Raw genomic sequence first — 20,297 nt, 5'->3', positions numbered from 1 at the left:
GAAAGAATTTGGTTGTTTTAGCTAAAATTATCCAAAATTGAGCTTTAAATTGCTGGATGTTTCTAATTGTTTGGGGGTTGCCTATCAAAGTGCACACTAGAAATCTTGTTTAAAAAGTCACATTTTATCTGAGTTAGTTTGGTCAGTCTTTTCCAGTGTTTCATCCATCAGTCTGAGCTCCGTAAGCCACCTGCCACTGTTGTTGCAAACACTGAAAGTAACTTTTACTTCGAAAACATATTGACATTCAAATCAACTCATCCAACTTTACAACTGTGGTACACAAATCTGCCATATCAAAGAATGGGAATGTACTGCAACTTCAATTAAATCTAGGCTATTTAGACCAGTGGAAGTAAAGCATGTTCATCTACTAGTACTGACATTTCTTTGTTGTTCAAGAGACAGTCTATATTTTACACTAGACTTTAGATGTGTCAGTTTATAATAAGCCTTTCTTTGTGCATCTTTAACTACACATCTGAGAATGTTGCCTTCGTGACAATTCCAGTGTAGCTTTTTTAAAGAGCTGTCAGAAGGATTACTATTAGCTTCAACTAAAGTCAAGTAGATCGTAGCCAGAGGAGAAAAGGTCGAGTGGGGTCCGACAAAAAACAGGAGGCCATAAAGTCAGCCCAGCCCAGGGCGAAAGCTGTCCTCCAAAGGGACACAAACACACTGAACTGAAGCTCAAACCCCCCTTAATAAAGAGTATGTGAGAAAACACATACATGAAAATACATGGATTGCACAGTGTATTTGTTAAGGAGACCTTGCAGCTGCCAATCTTGTGAGTCTAATTATGTAAGTGTAATTAACAAATATGATGATGCTGATCCATTCAAAAAAAAATAATAATAATTTGTGGCTTATTCCACTCATTTTGGTCTAAACTCAAGTATCCTATTATGACTAAACTGGCTCACTTTAATTGGGCTTAATCACTATGGTAACTTTTGCTGGATGCTTAACCTGCTTTGACGCAGGTTAACTTAAGGATGATCATGTGATCATATTTTTACTAATGTTTACAATACAAAAATAACTTTTTGCTTTTGCTTTAACCAAAAATGTAGGTAGACATCACCATTTCATATCATGATGTATCAAATGCTTACATTTTTGTACAAGGGATGTTGCTTCTAATTGTCAACTTCTTTTGAATGAACATGATCATAGCCATAAAAAGAAAAGTGGGCATTACAGAACTAGCTGAAAACTGCTTCTTGGTACCAGTTGTCCAAGACACCCAGTGATAGTTTTGGTAAGGCCAGATAACCCCAACCTGGCCACTCACTCAGATTGGTCCTGGATATCTCAATCACACTATTTTGGTATTAGTAGGACTAGCTATTTTTATTTTTTTTTGTCTTATCTTGTAAGTTCACATTCATCACAGTGAACCTGCATGTACTGCAGTTTCTTTTATGCAGAATGTTTTTTTTCTGTTTTTTTTTTTTCTTCCTGACGCAACCCTCCCCAGCATTGAGCAGCAGGGGATGGGGATGGGCTAATGGGGGTTCAGTTTCTTGCCCTGGGACACTTCGTCATGTGGTCAGTAAGAGCAGGACACGAACATCTGACCCACTCTACCAACACAACCACTGCCACTCCAAGACTTAAAATTCTTTATTTGAAATAATTTTTCAGTTTTAACCCTCTTCTGTGCAAAAACATTAATGGACTGATTGACTCAGAGTTCAGTAGTTTACTGGAAAATTTAATGCTTAATTCAATTAAGTACTTTTTTATTTGCATGTCTTTAAATGTGTATACTTTTTGAAGGGACATGTAGCTTTAATGTTTGTACTGTAGCGATCAGGTGATTATTTAAGACTGTAGCATCCAGTCAGAAATGTAAAGCCTTACTGGTGGTCTGATACTTTAAACTTTATTTTTCTTATCCTTTTCATCTAACTAACGTAAGAGCTATACAAAGTAAACACAGACAACACACTAAATTAAAACCTTATTGGACCGTTAAGACATCGTATAGCAGATTTACATTAAGCAAACATAAAGACATATAAGCAACTTAATCAACACAGAAATTTAAATGTCTCACAAAATTATATAAATCAGAAAACCAACCTTGTTACCACTTTCAACTGGAGCTAAACCCAAAAAGATCTATAACTGTCTCCTTAATGTATTTAGTCTCATTTTTATTCTGTTACCTTTTACCGTTTTATACCGTTGTTAAGTTTTGTTTTTTATTATGTTTTGGCTGTCCTTTCAAAATAATACACGTCCATCTTACAGGAAGTTTTAAAAATAAAAACCACAAAACAAATCACAAAGGTTTAAACTAGGCACTTTTGGAGGAGAAAAACTGCATTTTAAGGACGTTGCAAAATCTACAAATGGAAAACGGGAGATGTCAGCCAGAAACAACTGTTTCAATCAGCTTAATAACAACTTGTTAATAAACTGATCAACGAGGTGGAATTGTCTGTAATCAAGAAGCCTACATATAATTTGATACATCTGCCCCCATCATCATTGTAAAATGCATATTTGCCTTGTGAGATCAAAAAGCTTCATAACTAGCATAGCAACAGTAATAAAATACATCTACAGTTAATTAGTTGTTAAGCATGTTTAGCCCACATTAAAAGACACCATCACCATTTCTCTATGGTTTTATAGTTTTAGCCTTTAACTACCTAGTGCCAGCTAGTAATATCAGGATATTTTATAATTGTAGTATTAATTTAAAGCAGTAAAATCACAGATCATCTGCCTGTAAATAGATAAGTCACCTATATTAAAATAATACTCTCTTTAAGGGCTACTAAATCTACAATAATGTTTATTGTCTAAAGCTGTTTCTTTTCTGATGGCAACAAAAAACTTTGGCTTTATACTTATAGTAATATTTAAAAATCCTCTGTACATAAACAAACTACTTACACTACATTTTGTGTATATGGTTCCAACCACTGAATTGCTATTGAAACATATTTTATTATGTGTCAATGTCCATGTTTCATTAAGACACGCCGATAAAATTGGTATTGGCACATGCTGTACATGGGTTCGTACCTGCCATGTGTAATGTACATTGGCTATCGAAAATAGAACGTTATCCAATAAGTTGCCAGCGGTTTCTGACCGTAAAGAAGACAGTGAGACAGTGAGATAGGCAGAAAGGCCTTTAAAAGTAAATATCAGCATTTAATTATTATGGATATCATCATTTACAGTTGATGAACACTGGTTATGTTTGATAATTACAGTGAATCATTTATATTTTGTTTTTTCCTGATTCTGACTTTTCTATGAAAGAACTGCACAAACACACATAAGGAAATGACAGTAAATTGCCAGTAAACATGCCAACAATGGTGCATGAATATAGCATAAAGAAGATAACACTGTTTGGTCAATTGTGAGTCTAAGCTACATAGAAGCTGCATACAATTACAATGCAGAGCTCCTCTGCTCCATTTCTGACAGCGAAAAGTTCTTTGGCAATAAAATCAATAATGGCTGTATTCCATGTTAGCTCACCAGACAGGATTCCTAGAATAATGAATAGAAACAAAGTTAATTATTAATAGTTACACCTGTGCTACTATGATAAGTCAAAATATCTACTGGGAGATACAGTAGGCACAGTATATTCTCAACAACCATTGGGATGGATTTGTCCACTCTCATCAAATGCAGGCGTTTTCCATAACAAACGTGTTATTTTAAGAAAGGAACTGCCAATTTTGTTTTTTAGCATCTGAAAAACTACAGCTCCCGTGAAATAAAACTACAAATGCAGCAGATCATTGTTAATGTAATGTAATGTAATGTAATGTAATGTAATGTAATGTAATTGTGTGTGTAATGTAATTGTTAATAATCACGAACTCACCAACTAATCTAAATGTATATTCATGCTGTAAACCTCTGCAGCATTCTGCCCTATCTATCATGACATTATTCTAGGCATGTCTGAACTTACTAATAGATTTACCTCTTCCTTTAAGCTGTGATATTAGATAATCTTTGTAAAGACATCAAGGAAGTTACATGACATATTGTTGAAGAAAGGCAAGCTTTAAGGCAGGATTTACTTATGATGTAAGAAATCTCAGCATAATTTTTAATGTGTTTTTCTTACCTTTGGAAGGAAACCAGGGCAAGTTCAGGTTTCTCTATAGCAATGATGATCTGATGATATGATGTTGCTTTAAGTTCTAGTGGCAAAATAAAGATACTGCTGTATATTTATTTAAAATACTCAACATTAAAGGACAACTTCACCAATTTTCAACTTGCTTTCTATCGGTTTAGTTTAGGGTATACATTTACACTAATGATTTTAAACTTCCCTCTGACTTCCCTATATTATTATATTTCTCTGCTTCTACCTCCTCCAGATGATATCACCCAGAGTTTCTCATCATTAGGAGTTTAGACGATGTCATCTGGAAGAGCACTTGAAAAGCAGGTTGACTATCATTACAAACTTCAAGATATGAGCAAGATAACATAATCTAAACTGAAGGTTTCTCCAAGTGATATCATCTGAAGGCATTTTTCAGTTAGTAGAAGAGAAATGTTTTAATATAGGTAAATCAGAGAGAGGTTTAATGACATTTACATGTAGTACTCAATCTAAAATTAAAATAGGCAAGTGCAATATGAGCAAAGGCGTCCTTTGAAGCCACATTTTGCATTTTAGTGTTTTTTTAGGTATATGTACAGTAACTTTTGCTGTTGAACAAATTGAGCATGCAAGCTGAATTTAGGTATGGAACAGATTTGTTTATTCTGAATATGTGGTTTACTGATTAAACAAGAACATGTGAATCAATCCAACCAAATGAATAATTGTCTGTTAACAAATCAATACATTTTACTGAACTCACTTTGAGATTTTAAATGCACTAAAGCAATATAAGCAACACTTCAGCTCATACAAATGCTGTACATCTTCTCAGCTCATCCTCATCAATGCTGAATCCACTCTTCTCCACAGCTCTGCATGAAAGGTTTGCCTCTTAACTTCTGGTGATATTAGATTTGACTAGCTCATTTTTCATTTTGACAGCTTCATTAAAGCAACCTGAAAAGAGCTCAAAATATTTGTGTGCACACCAGTATATGTGTAAAAACAGATACAGCCTCTTCACCCATTTCGCCGTTTGAGTCTCTCATCCCTGCTGTTTTATAAACAGTTTTTTCCAAAGTTTTCTTTCTTCCCATCTCTCTCTCTTCATGTGTGCCTCCTTTATAACAATTGTCCCTCTTTCCCCATCATCCATCTCATTGTGCTTCATTAACCTTCACTCTAACTATAATTTTCTCTACCATTCCACTCCCTCCAAACCCTCCATTGTATCATACTTTTTTCCTCCTCCCTTATGATACTTTCCTGCTCTCTCTTTCTCTCTCTCTCTCTCTTTAGCAGAGTCAAATAACAACACTTGTCTGCTGGCTGCCAGTTTGTCTCTAGCCTCTCTAAACCTTTCCCTGCTTTGGTATTGGCTGACTGGAGTCTCTGCTGTTTTGGTATTGGCTGGTTCCAGCAGGTGAGGCATAGCTGAGGCACTCAATCAATGCCCTGCAGTGGGAGAGAGCATGTGCTAGACACCATGCAACAGCAGCAGCAGCCATCAGCATTGGCAACGCTCCATGAAGCTGAGCATGGGGATAGCATGACCTTCAGAGAGCCAGGAACAGCAGAGAAAATACACAAACACATACATACAAGCTGTGCATATTCTCCTTGTCAATCACATAATTTCTCAAAATGTCTGCAGGACATGTCCGCACCTTTACCTACATACTGAAGATAACTGTATTCTCACAGTGGTATTGAGGGTGTGGCAAGTAGGCATGGCAGTACTTTTTGAAGGTCAAGGAGATTCTCAGATAACAAAATGCACACACACACAAGCTGCAGAAGCTGCCAAGTGCATTAAACCACTACAAAAAGTCAATTTAAAACCAAATCCATTTCATAAGGGCAAACTCCCATATCAAATCTTACCTTAAAGAAAGAGGATAAAGAAGATAGGAAGGCTGTTTCAAGTGCTACATTCATGACTGTGAAGGCTTCAACCCCAATTTACTGCTAAATTTTACAACACTGAAATGTTTTTAATTGTAGCAAGTAGCCACTAGAATTGCCTGATTGATCTATTTGAAATTCAAAATCACACATACAGTAATACAGTTTTTTTTTCATATGCATGTCTGCTGGGTTACCACGTTCTCATCCCACAGTGTCAGATAAAGACACTTGAAAAGTTAAAGGATAGATGCAGTTTATCCATAGTTAGATGGTTGTCCAAATTAATTTTAGTAAAACTCTGATTACATTTACATCTCATTTGGAAGACAGTTTTATCAAAAACAACTTACTAGTGAGATAAAAGGTAACTTGTTCCACCACATCACCAGATGCTATTTGTTGGCAGAGCACATTGATTAAGAGGGAATGTAAACCTATGTGAGGGTGTTCAGGTAAAAAAGGGCTGGGTCTGATGTTTATAATGTTGAAGAGGCTAAATCTGCAAGCCCTCAAGACTTTTTGAGGAAAGAGTCTGAAGATGCCAAGTTGGTGCTGATGCTGTGTTGTATGGAAGGGCTGGTGTGCCTATAGATAAGGCAACAAGTGCTGTTTGAAAAGTTTAAGCTGTGCCAAGACATGCCCAAGTCAGAGACTGCACCCAGAAAGTGTCTTTGGGTGCAATTAGATCAAGTAGGAATAGGACAAGAGACTGAGCCACAGCTTTTGCATTTTTGTAGAACTGAGTCCTGTTGTATCACCACAGGTCTCAGTTCTGTGTTGCTATTTTTTTAATTTTCAGATTTGCCAGCGAATGTGTAAACTTTGATGATGTATGACTGCTCTTTTGGACCATGGCTGCTTGTCAAAATGAAGTAATTCAATGTAATGCATATGGTGTAACCATTTTTAATAATCCCAACTAACTATATATTTGTTAGTCCTGTATGAATGCTTGTTATTGAGCATACTATTGTTTGCTAGAAGTGCAGTATATTGAAGGTTACTGCAGAATAAAATATAAAGTTCTTTGATATCTGGCTCTGGTACAGTCTATGGATGGATGCAGATCTGAGCTTTGATCATTTACCTACACTGATTTTAAGTGTGGCAAATTCATGTTTGCTTCTTTATCTCTTCACACCCTGCTCCTCCTGTCCTAAACACTCCTCCTGCACATTGTCCCTCTTTCCCACCCCTGACCTCCTCTCCCTTTACTCTCATTGAGCACTAAGCAGAGCCAAAAGGCCCCCCACATCGTGGGTCTATTAACAGGCCTCAGTTCACTGTAATGGTGCCTCTCCTTATGTCTGTGCAGCTGCTGCAGTGCTGAATATGGGAGATAAATCTGGGATCCTTAAAATCCACAGCATTGTTACACTGTCACTTTCTGATGTGGTACTGTGTTAGAAAAAGGAGAGAAATGCTCTAGTTGGATGTGTCCATTCATTAAATTTTAAATGTTGATATAGAAACTTAATTGGATATTAGTTTTATCTTAAATGTGTTTGGTATTATTTAAAATACGTACAGTAAAGAAATCACTAGAATTTGACATTTGAAAGTCACAGTCACAAGCACAAGAATTATTTTGATTTAAGAATACAGAGATATTGACGATTCATCTCCTGACTCAAACAAATCTGCCAAATGCTTTCACAGCGAACAGCCCATGTGTTATAGCACATTTGTATCTCTGTGTTAAGGATGTGTCCATGTGTCATGGGAGAGCAGACAGCTGTTGCAGGGTCTATCAGTCAGCTGTTGTATTTATAGGGTGATGACCACAGAACACTAACAGCGGCATCACACTGGGACAGAGACACACAAGGCACAGGAACATGGTTTGTTGAACATTGACCTCTTTAATTCTGACACTGCTCAAAATTAAATACTCTATTGCCCATTTAATAAATAAAAGCATGGGTTTCAGAGAACATCCTGTTGGACTAAAAGACTTATAGGATACATTGAACCATGCTCTTTTTCCTGTAGTAGCCACTGATCAGGAATGCTTCTACTCAAAGGTTTTTACTTTAAAATAAATGTACCCATGCTTCCTTGTACATGGGTCTAGCCATGGGTAGAGTGATAGCAATGTATATGATATATATAGACATCCATCTATCCATTTTCTAGCATTCATTTCAAGCCAGTTTAAAGTGTTAGGAGGCTCAGGCAGATATTCCAGATGAACCTTCCCCAACCATGCTCTCCAGCTACTCCTGGGGATCCAAAAGTATTCCTAGGCCACTTGAGATGTATAGAAGGCGATCAGGGAGCATCCTTATAAAATACCTGAACCACCCCAACTGTCCCATTTTGACATCAAGGAGCAGCAGCTTTACTCAGATCTCCTGCCCAAATGCCTGAACTCCACACCCTAAGACTGAGTCTCAGCACCTACCAAGTAGGCTCTGACTAGGTGAATATAGCTGAAAATAATCCGACTATACTGTAAGAATAAATGCACTTATGTTCTTGTTTCCTAAGATTATTTTATATGCAACAACTTTTTATTTGATTCCTTGGTTAATGTCATAAAATAGTAAAAGGATTTACTGTAGTTATGGTACTGCAGTACAGTGACAGTGGGCTTGATAACACACCTCACTTACCCCAGTGTGGACTGGCTGCCAGGAAGATTGAATGTTTTCCCAATACTCTGTTTTTTTCCTGAAACCTCCCAGACATAAAGTACATTCTATAAAAATATTCAAAAGGTCATTTTAGCTGCATCAAACTGGCTGGTGCAACAGTGAAGGCTTTTGCCATCACAACTGCAAAGTGTCTTTCTCTCAGGCAATTTGTTGCATATCCTATTAACAAAGACGGTGACAAAACCCACTGCAAGTCGTGCAGAAGAAGAGCAGTTTTGTTTAATAGTTAGGTAGGAATAGTTATTACTATTATTACTAGTTTAGTTATTATACTAGTTTAGTTATTACACTGAGTCAAATTAGGTGTTAGGGGATCATTGCATAGATAGATCAAATGTGGAAAAACTAATGATTGTGACATTAGGGCAGCTGGACAATCTGACATTCACGATCTATGTAAACTATTATGTACAGTATCTGAGGCGTCAGTACTTACACATTACTGGCAGATCTCATCTGTAGGTGTCAGTCTGCTGTCCTGGCAGCTCCTAAGGACAGGAAATGATAAAGCAGGTTATCAACCAAAAGTGTCTTTCTAATCTCCTTTCAGATGTACCTGTTTGAAATTACAGTAGATTCTGGTTTCATGTTGAAACTTGTTAGACTCGATGGAGGTTCTTTCACACATGTAAAATCGCAACATTTACGATGGCTCAGTTCCATATCGAGTCAGGGAGCATGCACTATGGCAAAGCTTTGGGAGACCTAAATAAAATACAGTTATTTTTGATGTTATTAGTGCGAAATAGGAAAAACAATGTTTGTAGTGACTGTGAGAAAATAACCACACAGGGGAGAGTCTCGTTTTAGAACCTAGATCAGCCACAGCTACTTCTCTCTACAACATAACATGACCACAGGTAAAACATGGCACTTCTTTTCCCCCATAGTCAAAAGGGGCATAGTCTCTTAAAGATATAATAACATGAATGGGAAACTATATACTAACCACAGTATATATGAATTATGTCTCTTAGTGCGTTTAACCACTGCACAAGTCCCACAGAATCATGTTCACCTGTGACCGACCCAGAGGGGCAGGCGCAGCAGGAACTGGAGTGACAGGATGCTGGACTGATCCCCAGGTATGTAGCCAATGATGGGTGGGCTGTGGTTGAGGGCTGGCTAGATCTTGGTGGCAGGGGAATTTTGAAGGGCTGTGGAAAATTAGCAGTTTTAAGGCAATTTTCAGTGACAAGGACGTCTGTCTCCAACGTCAAAGAAAAAGGTCTTGTCCCAATGCTCCAGAATATATAAAGGGCCACCAATAGGGCTGCGTCAGCTGGCTTCAAGGAGGAGGATGAGGATATAGTTCACTGGTGGCAGATCAGCTGGAATTCATAATGGGGCAGCGCCATAGTGCAAAGAGAGGACTAGCGCAAAAGTGGCCATCTTGTCTATCTGTATAGCTAACAAGCTGAAAGCAGACTAGGAAGCGTTGGCTGCATGGAGGAGTCTCCCTAGCCACACTGCTTCTTGCTATTCCTAAAACTCTGGTCATATTGTCAATGCTTGCCAGGGTCACCAATTATAGTGATTATAAGAACCAGCTGCATCTACAATACATTATTTCTCTCTGCAACATTACAGGTAAAACATGTCATTTTATTGGACCCGCAGTAAAGAGGGAGACGCAAGATACTGTAACATGATTCCAGCTAAATATCCACTCTAACACTGTGAAACTCAATTGGGTTTCAAAACTACTATGTGGATGGGAAACCACATACAACAATAAATGTGAATTATGTCTCTAATCAGTGTGTTAACCATTGCATGTTCACAATTTCCTGATTTTGGAATATGGAAATCTAGGTAAATAAAAGTTGAGGTGGCTTAGCTTTACAGATGAAAGGAAACAATGGTGTGCACTTATATAGCGCTTTTCTACCTATTGGCACTCAAAACACTTTACACTGCTTCTTAATCACCCATTCACACTCACAATAACACACACTCTGGTGAGAGAGCTGCTATGCAGCTGGCCAACACTCACCGGGAGCAACTAATATGGGGTTCAGTGTCTTGCTCAAGGAGACATTGACATGTGACTGGATGAGCCAGGGATTGAACCAACAACTCTGAGATTAGTGGACAACCAATCTACCTTCCTGCGTACTAAGTACTAATGTGGAGTTGCCAATGCCAGATCACCCACTTAGCAAGTGAAACAGTGAACCAGAACTCTAAAAGGTTTTGAAAGTTTATTTCTGTAAGGAACCAGGTACTGTACTCTTGTAGTAGCTTAATTGGTAGTTTTTAATCAGAAGTTATCAAAATTATTTAACTATATTTTTAGTTCCTTTTTCTTAATTCAGTTGCTACGAAGGTGCTTGAGTCTTCTCAAGATGGAGGACTTCAAATTTGAGATGAGCTGGCATTACCCCCCCCCCCCCTTTATCACCTATTCTGGTCAGATACATTTAAAGTAAGGTGTCCTTCAGAAGAGGAAAATCCTGCCGGGCAACTCTATGTGGGAGAATGTGATACAGATACACCATTTGAGTCATGCTGCTTGAAAAGAACAGATCATTTAATCCAATCTCACAGCATAAGTACAGATCTTAAAAAACATGATATAATAATGAATACTTAACTATTACAGCTTTGCTGACATTGAGCTGACAGTACTTTAGTTTGATAATTCAGTGCACAGTGGTTATATTAATGATGCTATGCTGTCATTTCCAGTAATAGAGTGCTTCTCTGTGGAGGAAACTAGTGTGGTGCTTTGTTTAAAATATGTACCACAGCCTTAATGAACCTGATTACAACCATGTTGTTGCTGCTGGTGATGGTGATGATTATGACTGCAGCAAAAAGATCAAGGAAGCCAAGGAGAAAATTATTGCTTGGGATTTCAGTTGGAACCAGCCCTGGTGTATCCCATTAATATATGATACATCCCATTGCACATGCTCACTCTACTCTGCTTAATTGCCATTCAGTCTAAAGTTGGCTTTGAGGTGCTTTAAGGCTGGTGGAGACAAAGAGGGAGAGAGAGAGGGAGGTTCATCCTGAGTTTGTGCTTAGCAGTGATGTAACTGTTGATGATGGCTGTGCCGCAGTCAATTTAGTATTCAGTATCCTCAGACGACCTCACCTCCCTCCCACCTCCTTCCTCTTCCTCTGTCTCTGCCTCCCTTCTTTCTCCCCACTGTCTATTTTTCTCCTCATGTTGGTACCATTTAACTCCTCCACACTCTGTTTTGCTCTTTTTGTTTAGGGGCTACAAAAATCTGCAACTAGTCTTTCATATCTTTTATACCCTTCCATACCCTTGTGCAGACTCGTCTACTCTCTACTCTACTCTTCTTGTCTCCATGCTTCACTGCCGCTGCTTTATTCCTGTCCAGCATCCCTCTTCTTCTCTTAGGCTGCAGCAATAACCTACACACACATAATGAATAATATCTCTCTCTAAAATTTGCTTCAATTGGGTTTTGGCAGGATCACACCCCTTTGCATGTTGCAAACTGTCCACCCCCACACAGGAAAGCTGCTCACTGAATAGCCTTGCAGTTTTTAATAACAGTAAATCCTCCAGATGTATTTAGCTCTACTATACGGTTTGTTTATGTCCTCTTCACACATCTAAACCTCTCACTGCCTCACTCTAATCATTGTTCGCCTTTCCCTCCCTCCCTCATATCGCTTCAGGGTTTTTGTGTTTTCCGCTGTATTAATATATGTAATATGTACACACAATGTTGCCAATGCAAAAAAAGGAAATTTAAACTGAATATTTCAAACCATTAAAACAAGAGCATTGTGTAAAAGTTGTGTAACTATTTTGTCTTTATATATATACAATGTGTGTGTTTGTGTGTTTGTGTGTGTGCGTGTGTGCATGTGCTTGTGTTCCTGCTCATCCCTCTCTCCTCTCCTCTCCTCTCTCTCTGACTGAAGGAGGGTGGGGTAATCTGCACTTGTTGCCATGACACCAGACAGCTCTTGCTTGGCAAAGGCACATAGCTTCCACTCTGCTCTATTTCCCCGGAGCCCTTCGCTCAGGAGCATGCATGCATCTGTGTCTGTGTGTGCCTATGAATCTGGGAGAGTCATATATTAATGCACAAAGCAAAATGGAAAAATAGAACACGGAGAGAGCTTATTTACTGTCTCTACATGTTGAATAGATGGGGAAACAAAACAACCAACACCTATGGTAGGGAAAATAAAGGTATTCAGTGTAAATATTTTAAATCTTTGTCTAAAAATGATTGTATACAATAAGTCCATTTGCTTTGTAGAGGAAGAAGGATTATGGAGAATGTCATGCTTCCCTAATAGACACCCTGGAACTTATTCATAAACTTTTTGACTTTCCTACCACAAATCATATTTTACGAAGCAGGATGTCTCGCCTTTTTAGCTGTTTTTCATTTTTATTCAACTTCCCGTTAAAGACTTGTCTTGAAACTCAAACTGTGGACATGCCGCATCCTCGATCACCTCATTATGAGTCTGTGTTGATCAAAATATATTTGGTAAATATGTAAGTTGGTAAAATATATTTCTTCACTTTTCTTTTCTTTTTTAAATTTAAATACACTATTAGTTTTGGCATCAGTAAATGAATTACTGCAGCTGCAACAATTTAAGCATGGCTTCTTGTGTTTTTTTTATTAATTTCCAGACACACAGCAACCTGATTTACACATATAGAGTCAGTATTTGTCCAAATTAAGGCCCATATATTTGTTCAAGCTCGAGTAAAGGTCAGTGTTAATGGATCAAAGATTTCAACAGAGAACTGAGTTGGGCTTATGATGCAGATGGTGATAAGGAGGGAGAGAAAGCTTGGTAAGACTAAAAATACTGATGTAGTATTTTGGATGCATGTTACTTTTTTGCATTTTTGATTCAAAAACAATTGCATCAGAAGTGGTTTCTTTATGCTGTAAACTGAGTATGTTTGGTACAGGAAGATATCTGTCCCTACTTTGTGCTTAAGCTTAAGACTTGGATTTAATTGCTTCAGCAAATAGCTGTTACCAGACTTAATGCAATTACTTTTCCTACTCTCAAAAGGCAATCACAGTGTTTTGAACCACTCTCCTCACAACTCTCAGAATCCTAATAAAAGTGCCCATGCCAGCTCCTATCCATCTCCAGACTCCATCCTAGATGAATAATTTAGCAGGCTGTATTTCCAGCCATCTGCTTCCCTCTCTCACTCATTCACTTGCTCTCTTGCTCACTCTGTCTGCTTCCATCATTCTTCTTTTTCTTTCTCAGTAAAGTCTCTGAGTTCAGATTCCGCTCTCTTTCTTATAATGGATTATGGTTTGTGATTGAACTGCACATCCAAAATCCCATTTAGAAATTTCCACCTCTTGCCACTACTATCTCAACTGCAACATATGCATCTGAATTGCAGTATACAGTCCAATTATACACTAACATCCATGAATATCAGGTCATTCACAGTCAAAGTAATGTGCATTTATATAAAAGAAAACCATAAAAGGCATATTTAGTGCTGTGAGGTTTATGTTCTTTGCTGGACAAGAGCATCATGTAGCATTGGCTTCGTTATGCACCTCAAAGTATTTTGGTGAGTAAGATGAGCAAGGAGAAGCTTTGAGAATACTTATCCATAGGTCATAAGGATCATCATCTGCAACACTGCCTGTCAGAGCCCAGCAGAGGTCAGCCAAGTTCCTCTATCCTGTCTGCATATAATGGCAGAAGGACCACATCTATTTCCGCCAGCATCGTATTCATTATCTGCGTTCAACAATTTTGCTGCTTGAATAATTAATGATCCTCCCATGTTTGCAGCTACAGCATAAGGATTACAATGTGATGTAAATGAATACATAATTACTTATGTAGCAAGTGGTTGATTAGACCACTGCATGTTATGTGTAAGCAAATGAAATAACCATGGTGAATGGTCTGAAATGACTGAAAAAAAAGAAGCAGAACCTTTTCAGCAACAATTAATGTTAATGGAAGTTGACAATGCAGATGATGACAAGGAAAATAAAGAAAATGTGTAACATGATTGACTCATTATGTTAGACTCATTTTTATTTCTAAGTCAAACACATTGTATCTGAACTTGTTTCCTCATACTGTATACTGCAAACAGTATATTGATAAGTCATGTGATGTACAAATAACCATAGATGTGTTAAATGTGTAATAACATAAAAAACTCTACACACAATACTACACACAAAATACAAACTAATATCCCCTCATTAAAATAAATAATTCTGTATTCACTCAACGTAATTTCTTAAAAACAGTATTGTTAGTCATTTATCACAAATCTTATCAGTCTTTTCTTACATACAAACATCACTATTTTTACTACCTATTACCATACGACCCTAGACAAGCATTATTTGGTCAAATTTTGGCGTCATGTAGACATTTGGTTTAATTACCAAATCTAAAATATGGTATGTTTATGAACATTTCTAACACACCACTATTTGTTGCTGATTGTTCGTTCGACTGAATGCCTATTTGAATTTCATATCAATAAATGTTGTATTTATTACTATGTTAGTTAGAGGCTACTCGTTGTCTTGAGCACCAGGGTCATCATGCCCAACGTTAAGTGGAAAGACAATAGGTTTGGAATAAATAAAAAAAATAAACTAGCAGCAACATTAAGAAAACTTACATCTAATATAAGCGTTAATAACCTAAATATGTGGTATGTTAGTATTACGAGGATCGAAGTAGTTCTGCTGTGAACTGTAACACACTAAGCTGACAGTCAGACATTTTCTACGGGCCATATTTTCAGTCTGTGTCCTGCACTGTTGGCACAAGTCAGACCCCCGATATGGGGCTTTTCACTGGACTCAGCATGTTAAAGCACAGTTGGTTCAACCTGCGATGGAGACAATTCGGATCGTCTATTTATCTTTTTGAATTATTGCACAAGAAGAGACAGTATTCTATCCTCTGAAATCACTGCAAAGGTAAAATAGAATAAGAATAATATAATTGGGGGTTTACAAACAAGTACAGAAAATAGTTAAAGGAAAGAAAAAGGAGGAGAAAAAGAGAGGGAGGGTTAGGGGGAGGAATGTGATGTGCTGTTAAAGAACAAGAATGGGAAAGAATAAAGAAAAAGAGGAGAAGAGGCGAGACAAGGACAAGAACCGAGGCGGGGAAAAATAGAGAAAGTGGATTGAAGGGGCTCTAAAGGGGGAGGCAAGGGGGAGGGTGGGGGCTGCTGCTGCTGCTGCCGCCGCTGCTGTTGCTGATGCCGGAGCACAGCGCGGCCAGGCTGAACCGAATGAACTGCAGTGGAGGTCAGAGAGTCCAACATTCCTCTGGAACACTGTGTTTACACTGCGCAGGAGCTCAGGGTGGGGGGTTGCGAGGAGGACGACACACAGGGAAGGAAATCATCTCCCAGAGACACTCCTTGCAGAGAGGGAGTGTGTGTGTGTGTTGTAAAGAGAGAAAGAGAGGAAGAGAGAGTGTCACTTATCCTGTAGCTGTATAGTGTGGTTCTATACTGGAGTAACTTGATTCCAGGGTCCCCCACCCTCCCTCCATCTGAAGTTATTTAAATCTACAACATCTACATATGACGGCAGAGGGCTGTGTGCCTTGTCCATCATCAAAATCCAAGGATTAAAGCTGCAACGGGAAAGTGCTGTAACACACAGTGTGCCATTTGACCTGCATGAATTATATACGTCATTTCCTGACATTTAAAACTTTGGAGGAGGTTTAATAAATCTGAAATGTAGTAATTTTTTTACTATATTTTGGGTCTGAAGTTTAATGCAAGATTTTTTTGTGATGATAATTTATTTAAGATTTCTATAAATAACATTTGAAATTGCATTCTTTTAATTATATTATGTGTTTCATGGCAAATATAATTGAAATTGTTTTTATAAAAACTTATTTTATATTAGTATGTTACAAAGATTTAGTTGATTCATTTTGTATTGAAATTAAAAAATTAATTGACAATAAATGTCAATAATGTTTGAGAAATGTAGAGAAATTGTATTTATTTAATTATTCGATTTAAACAATGGATTTATAATTACAGTGTAAATGTCACTTTTTTCTTCACTTTTGTTTCTGACATAAGTAAATAATCTGCAGCACCAACTGAGATACAAATACAGAAAAAATTTAAGTGATACATGCAGTGACTTTACCCATACTGACAAAAGTTTTGTTTCGTCAAACAGCAGCAAACTGGTGAGCAGAGACTGTGAGCCTGCACTTCATCTCATAAAAATGTTTCCTTTCCCCATCTGCTGGTAAAGTAGAGAAACTACAGTACATGTTATGACAACACTCACACATTTTGTGCACACAGCACTGTAAGATAAGGTATCACAAAAATCACTTCATTAACTAATTAGAACACATTATTTATACATATATACATAATATTATTTACATTATTTATACATATCTAAATATTGTGCAGGTTATATTAAGTATTATTAAATAGTAATTAATATTATTAATTAGCTTATGAAGTGAATTTTGTGAAGTGTCTAATTAAGATGTATATTAGGAAACAGAGCAGTTTTTAACAATACATTAATTAAATAATTGAAGCAGTTCTTAAAAGCTCACTTTTCTGTCACTTTAAAAGTAAAAATGCAAAATTTCTTTACAGAGTAATGCATATGTGGTGAAAAAACTACTGAATAGGGGGAAATTTGAAAAAGCCAAAAATGCCATAAAATGTGCAGGGCACTTGTTTTCTAGAATTTGGTGAATCTTCAGCCATATTTAGTGTTTACTGTGCCATTGAGAAAATTATTACAGTTGGCATCAGTCATTTTGACAAATCAAAGCAAAGCATGAGACAATTGGCTGTCTGGGCTGTGGGCTGAATAATCAATTAGTCCCCAGACTGCTGCATAGCATCACTAGTTGCAAAAGAGCAAAATACAGGCATGTGAGAATCTAATTAGATTCAAATCTGAAATCTTTGGATCAAATCAATATTTTGCATCCCAGTCCTGATAGAGCTGATGTTTTATTTCTAATTGCTGTCAACAGATTGGAAACTAAAACCAGAACTGAATGATTTGTAGATTATTAAAATGAAATCAGGTCAGAGATGATTTATGTGCAAGGCTCTGTCTCTGAGAGCTGACTGTCCTTTGACAACAGAGTGACATTTGACTTTAAATCGATAGGCTGTTGCACAAATGCTCAGTGACAGCAGGAAGTCATGTTCTTGGGATTTTGTCAAATTGACAATGACACCTTAAGAGTATTTGTTTTGTAAAGACATTTTCTTTCTTTCCCTTTTCAATGTTTTTTTTCATACTGCTAACATGGCTGTAGTGACAACTCAGGATGCTGAGGTCATGCGTCCTTAGTGATGTTTTGAGAAGTTTGAGGTTTGATAAACAAAAAAAAATTTATTTCTACAATTACATAAATAGTGTGGGTATTAGGGATTTTAAGGGAGATTATGATATGTTTTTAAATACATCTATCTCTCAGGGGTTTGAAGACAACATGAAATAAGTAACTTAAAATTACAAAAACAAGACTGTGTTAGTTTTGCCTTATTATGAGATGGTAAGTCATAAATATGAGATAAGATATAGTTTATGAAAGTGAAAAAAGATGTAATGCAATCAGTTATTTATTATTTTTGAATTATTATTTCTTCAACACTGATTCAACAAAGATTTACAGCTTGGTTACTGTAGGTAGAATATCAATTCATATATATAGAAGTATACAAGAAGTATTCAGAATCTTTACTTCAACTATTAAACTAATAACACTATTAAAAGTCACTTAGTCAAATACAAAAACTGAATGTCAAGACCATCATTCAAACCCCTACTTAAGTAAGACAAGTAAGATGCACTTAAAATGTAAAACTACTTGTAGAAATAAATTATTAATACTACTACCAATAAATCTGATTAGTGGGGTATAAACAACCAGATTCACATGAGAAGAAAGTTACATCAGTAACAGGGCACAAAGCTTCAAGCCAAACATCTGTCACATTTTTTCTTCCATTCCCCTCCCTTGCTTTGGAAAATGATATCGGCCTGACGAAAGAGTGGACAGAGAAGGACGAGGAAATTGAGGACCGAAGAGATGGACAAAGTATGCATCGGGCCAGGAGTGAGCCCGCAAACAACAATGGATAGCCAAAGCTTTGACAATACCCTTTCAACCCTGACACTGGCCTTTCACCCCTCACCAACCCTCCCCCTCACCCCCCAGCTACCCTCCAGAGAGCCAAGACCTTTCTCTGTGCTCTGTCTCCATGATAGGCAGCATTCTTTTGTCTGTGTCCGCCAGACTTTGGCTGGATTAAGGATGGGAGAGATTAACGGAAGGGAGCAGATCCGTGCTCACCTTTTGTCCAACACTCTCCTTCTCCCTGTCTTTGTATGTATTTGTGCTTGTGTGTGTGTGTGTGTGTGTTTGTGTCATTCCTTTTCAGAATTTTCTCACAGTATTACTGCAACCTTTTTTCTTCTTTTCAGAGTCAAGTTCACAAATACCCACAGCATGTTCATCATTAATTTTGGATTTTTAATAACTGGTCGATTTTTTCACAAAATGTTTCATTCTCTCTACTTCTGCTGTGTCCAGTTCTAGTTTGAAATGGAACTGGGACCAGTAGAATATATATATATATAATTTCTATATCTTTAAAATACGCTTTCTCTGTTTTACGTCCTATTGCCCTTGTTGGGTGTGCCTTTTTGATCGATTTCTTTTTATATTATACTCCTGTTTTCTGGACTTTTTTATCACTCTTTTAACTCAACAACAGTTAAAAGACTCAACTGATTAAGATCAAAGAACAATATCTTACTGCCAGTTTTTAGATGATTGAAGTCATGTGTTTAGATTATTTGTCTCAGTAAAATATACCTCACTCCTTTTAAAATACAGTTTTAAAGATTCAAGTACACAAAAATTGGCAATTGTAATTTCATATTACTTATTTTATGTTGGCAAAAATGCTTTCGAAGAAGCTGATATAATTATTATTGTTAAACCAAAATTACAAATTAAGATGAGATATGATATTTGCAGATATGAGTCTTGTAGTTTAATAGTTTGAAACAGTCCCCAAAGTGGTTTTACTATGACCTATGCAGGTTTTTTGCTCACCCAGAACAATGACATAGCAAGTTTGTGCACTGCCCTCATGTAAAACAAGACTATATGGGTAATTTGTACAACCAGCATTTATGTAAGTGACCTTACTTATGTGATTACAAACATGTTGTTACCTGATGTATGTTGTGGAACATTAGGGTAGCAACAGTTTTAATATGTCTCCAACATTTATCCTGAAACTAATCTTATTTATTCTTTGCCTAAACCTAACCAGCTATGTCTGCACAGTCATAATCCACCTTTTTGTGTGAAAAGTAGCTAAAAAGGTAGTTAAAAGGGTGCGATTTTAATAAATGGCTACTTGCATGGGTGGAATCCATTCAACAACTGCTCCCATAAATCATGTTGGGACCAACAGTGTATGTAGTCCTTTAGGTCAAAGAGTTGTTGTCAATTTGTGAAAATGCAGTATTAAGCCATTTAGTAGCCAAGTTTATTGTAATTTTTTTACATTCTAACAAATATTTTTTGAGTATCAGACACCACTGCAATGACGAATG

At 37.1% G+C, this 20,297-nt stretch overlaps 1 long non-coding RNA gene across 1 annotated transcript in view; it reads right to left on the bottom strand.

Annotated features, from left to right (window-relative positions):
• LOC137128902 (uncharacterized) overlaps positions 1 to 20,297 on the bottom strand; it is a 108,553-nt gene that overhangs the window by 60,469 nt on the left and 27,787 nt on the right. Inside the window, exon 2 of the long non-coding RNA XR_010914662.1 lies at positions 9,110 to 9,161. This is a non-coding gene — a long non-coding RNA (uncharacterized lncRNA). The remainder of the gene's footprint in view (positions 1 to 9,109; positions 9,162 to 20,297) is intronic.

Source organism: Channa argus, chromosome 6, assembly GCF_033026475.1.
Source record: "Channa argus isolate prfri chromosome 6, Channa argus male v1.0, whole genome shotgun sequence".
NCBI classification, from domain to species: domain Eukaryota; kingdom Metazoa; phylum Chordata; class Actinopteri; order Anabantiformes; family Channidae; genus Channa; species Channa argus.
This window is presented reverse-complemented; position numbering and strand designations above follow the sequence as displayed.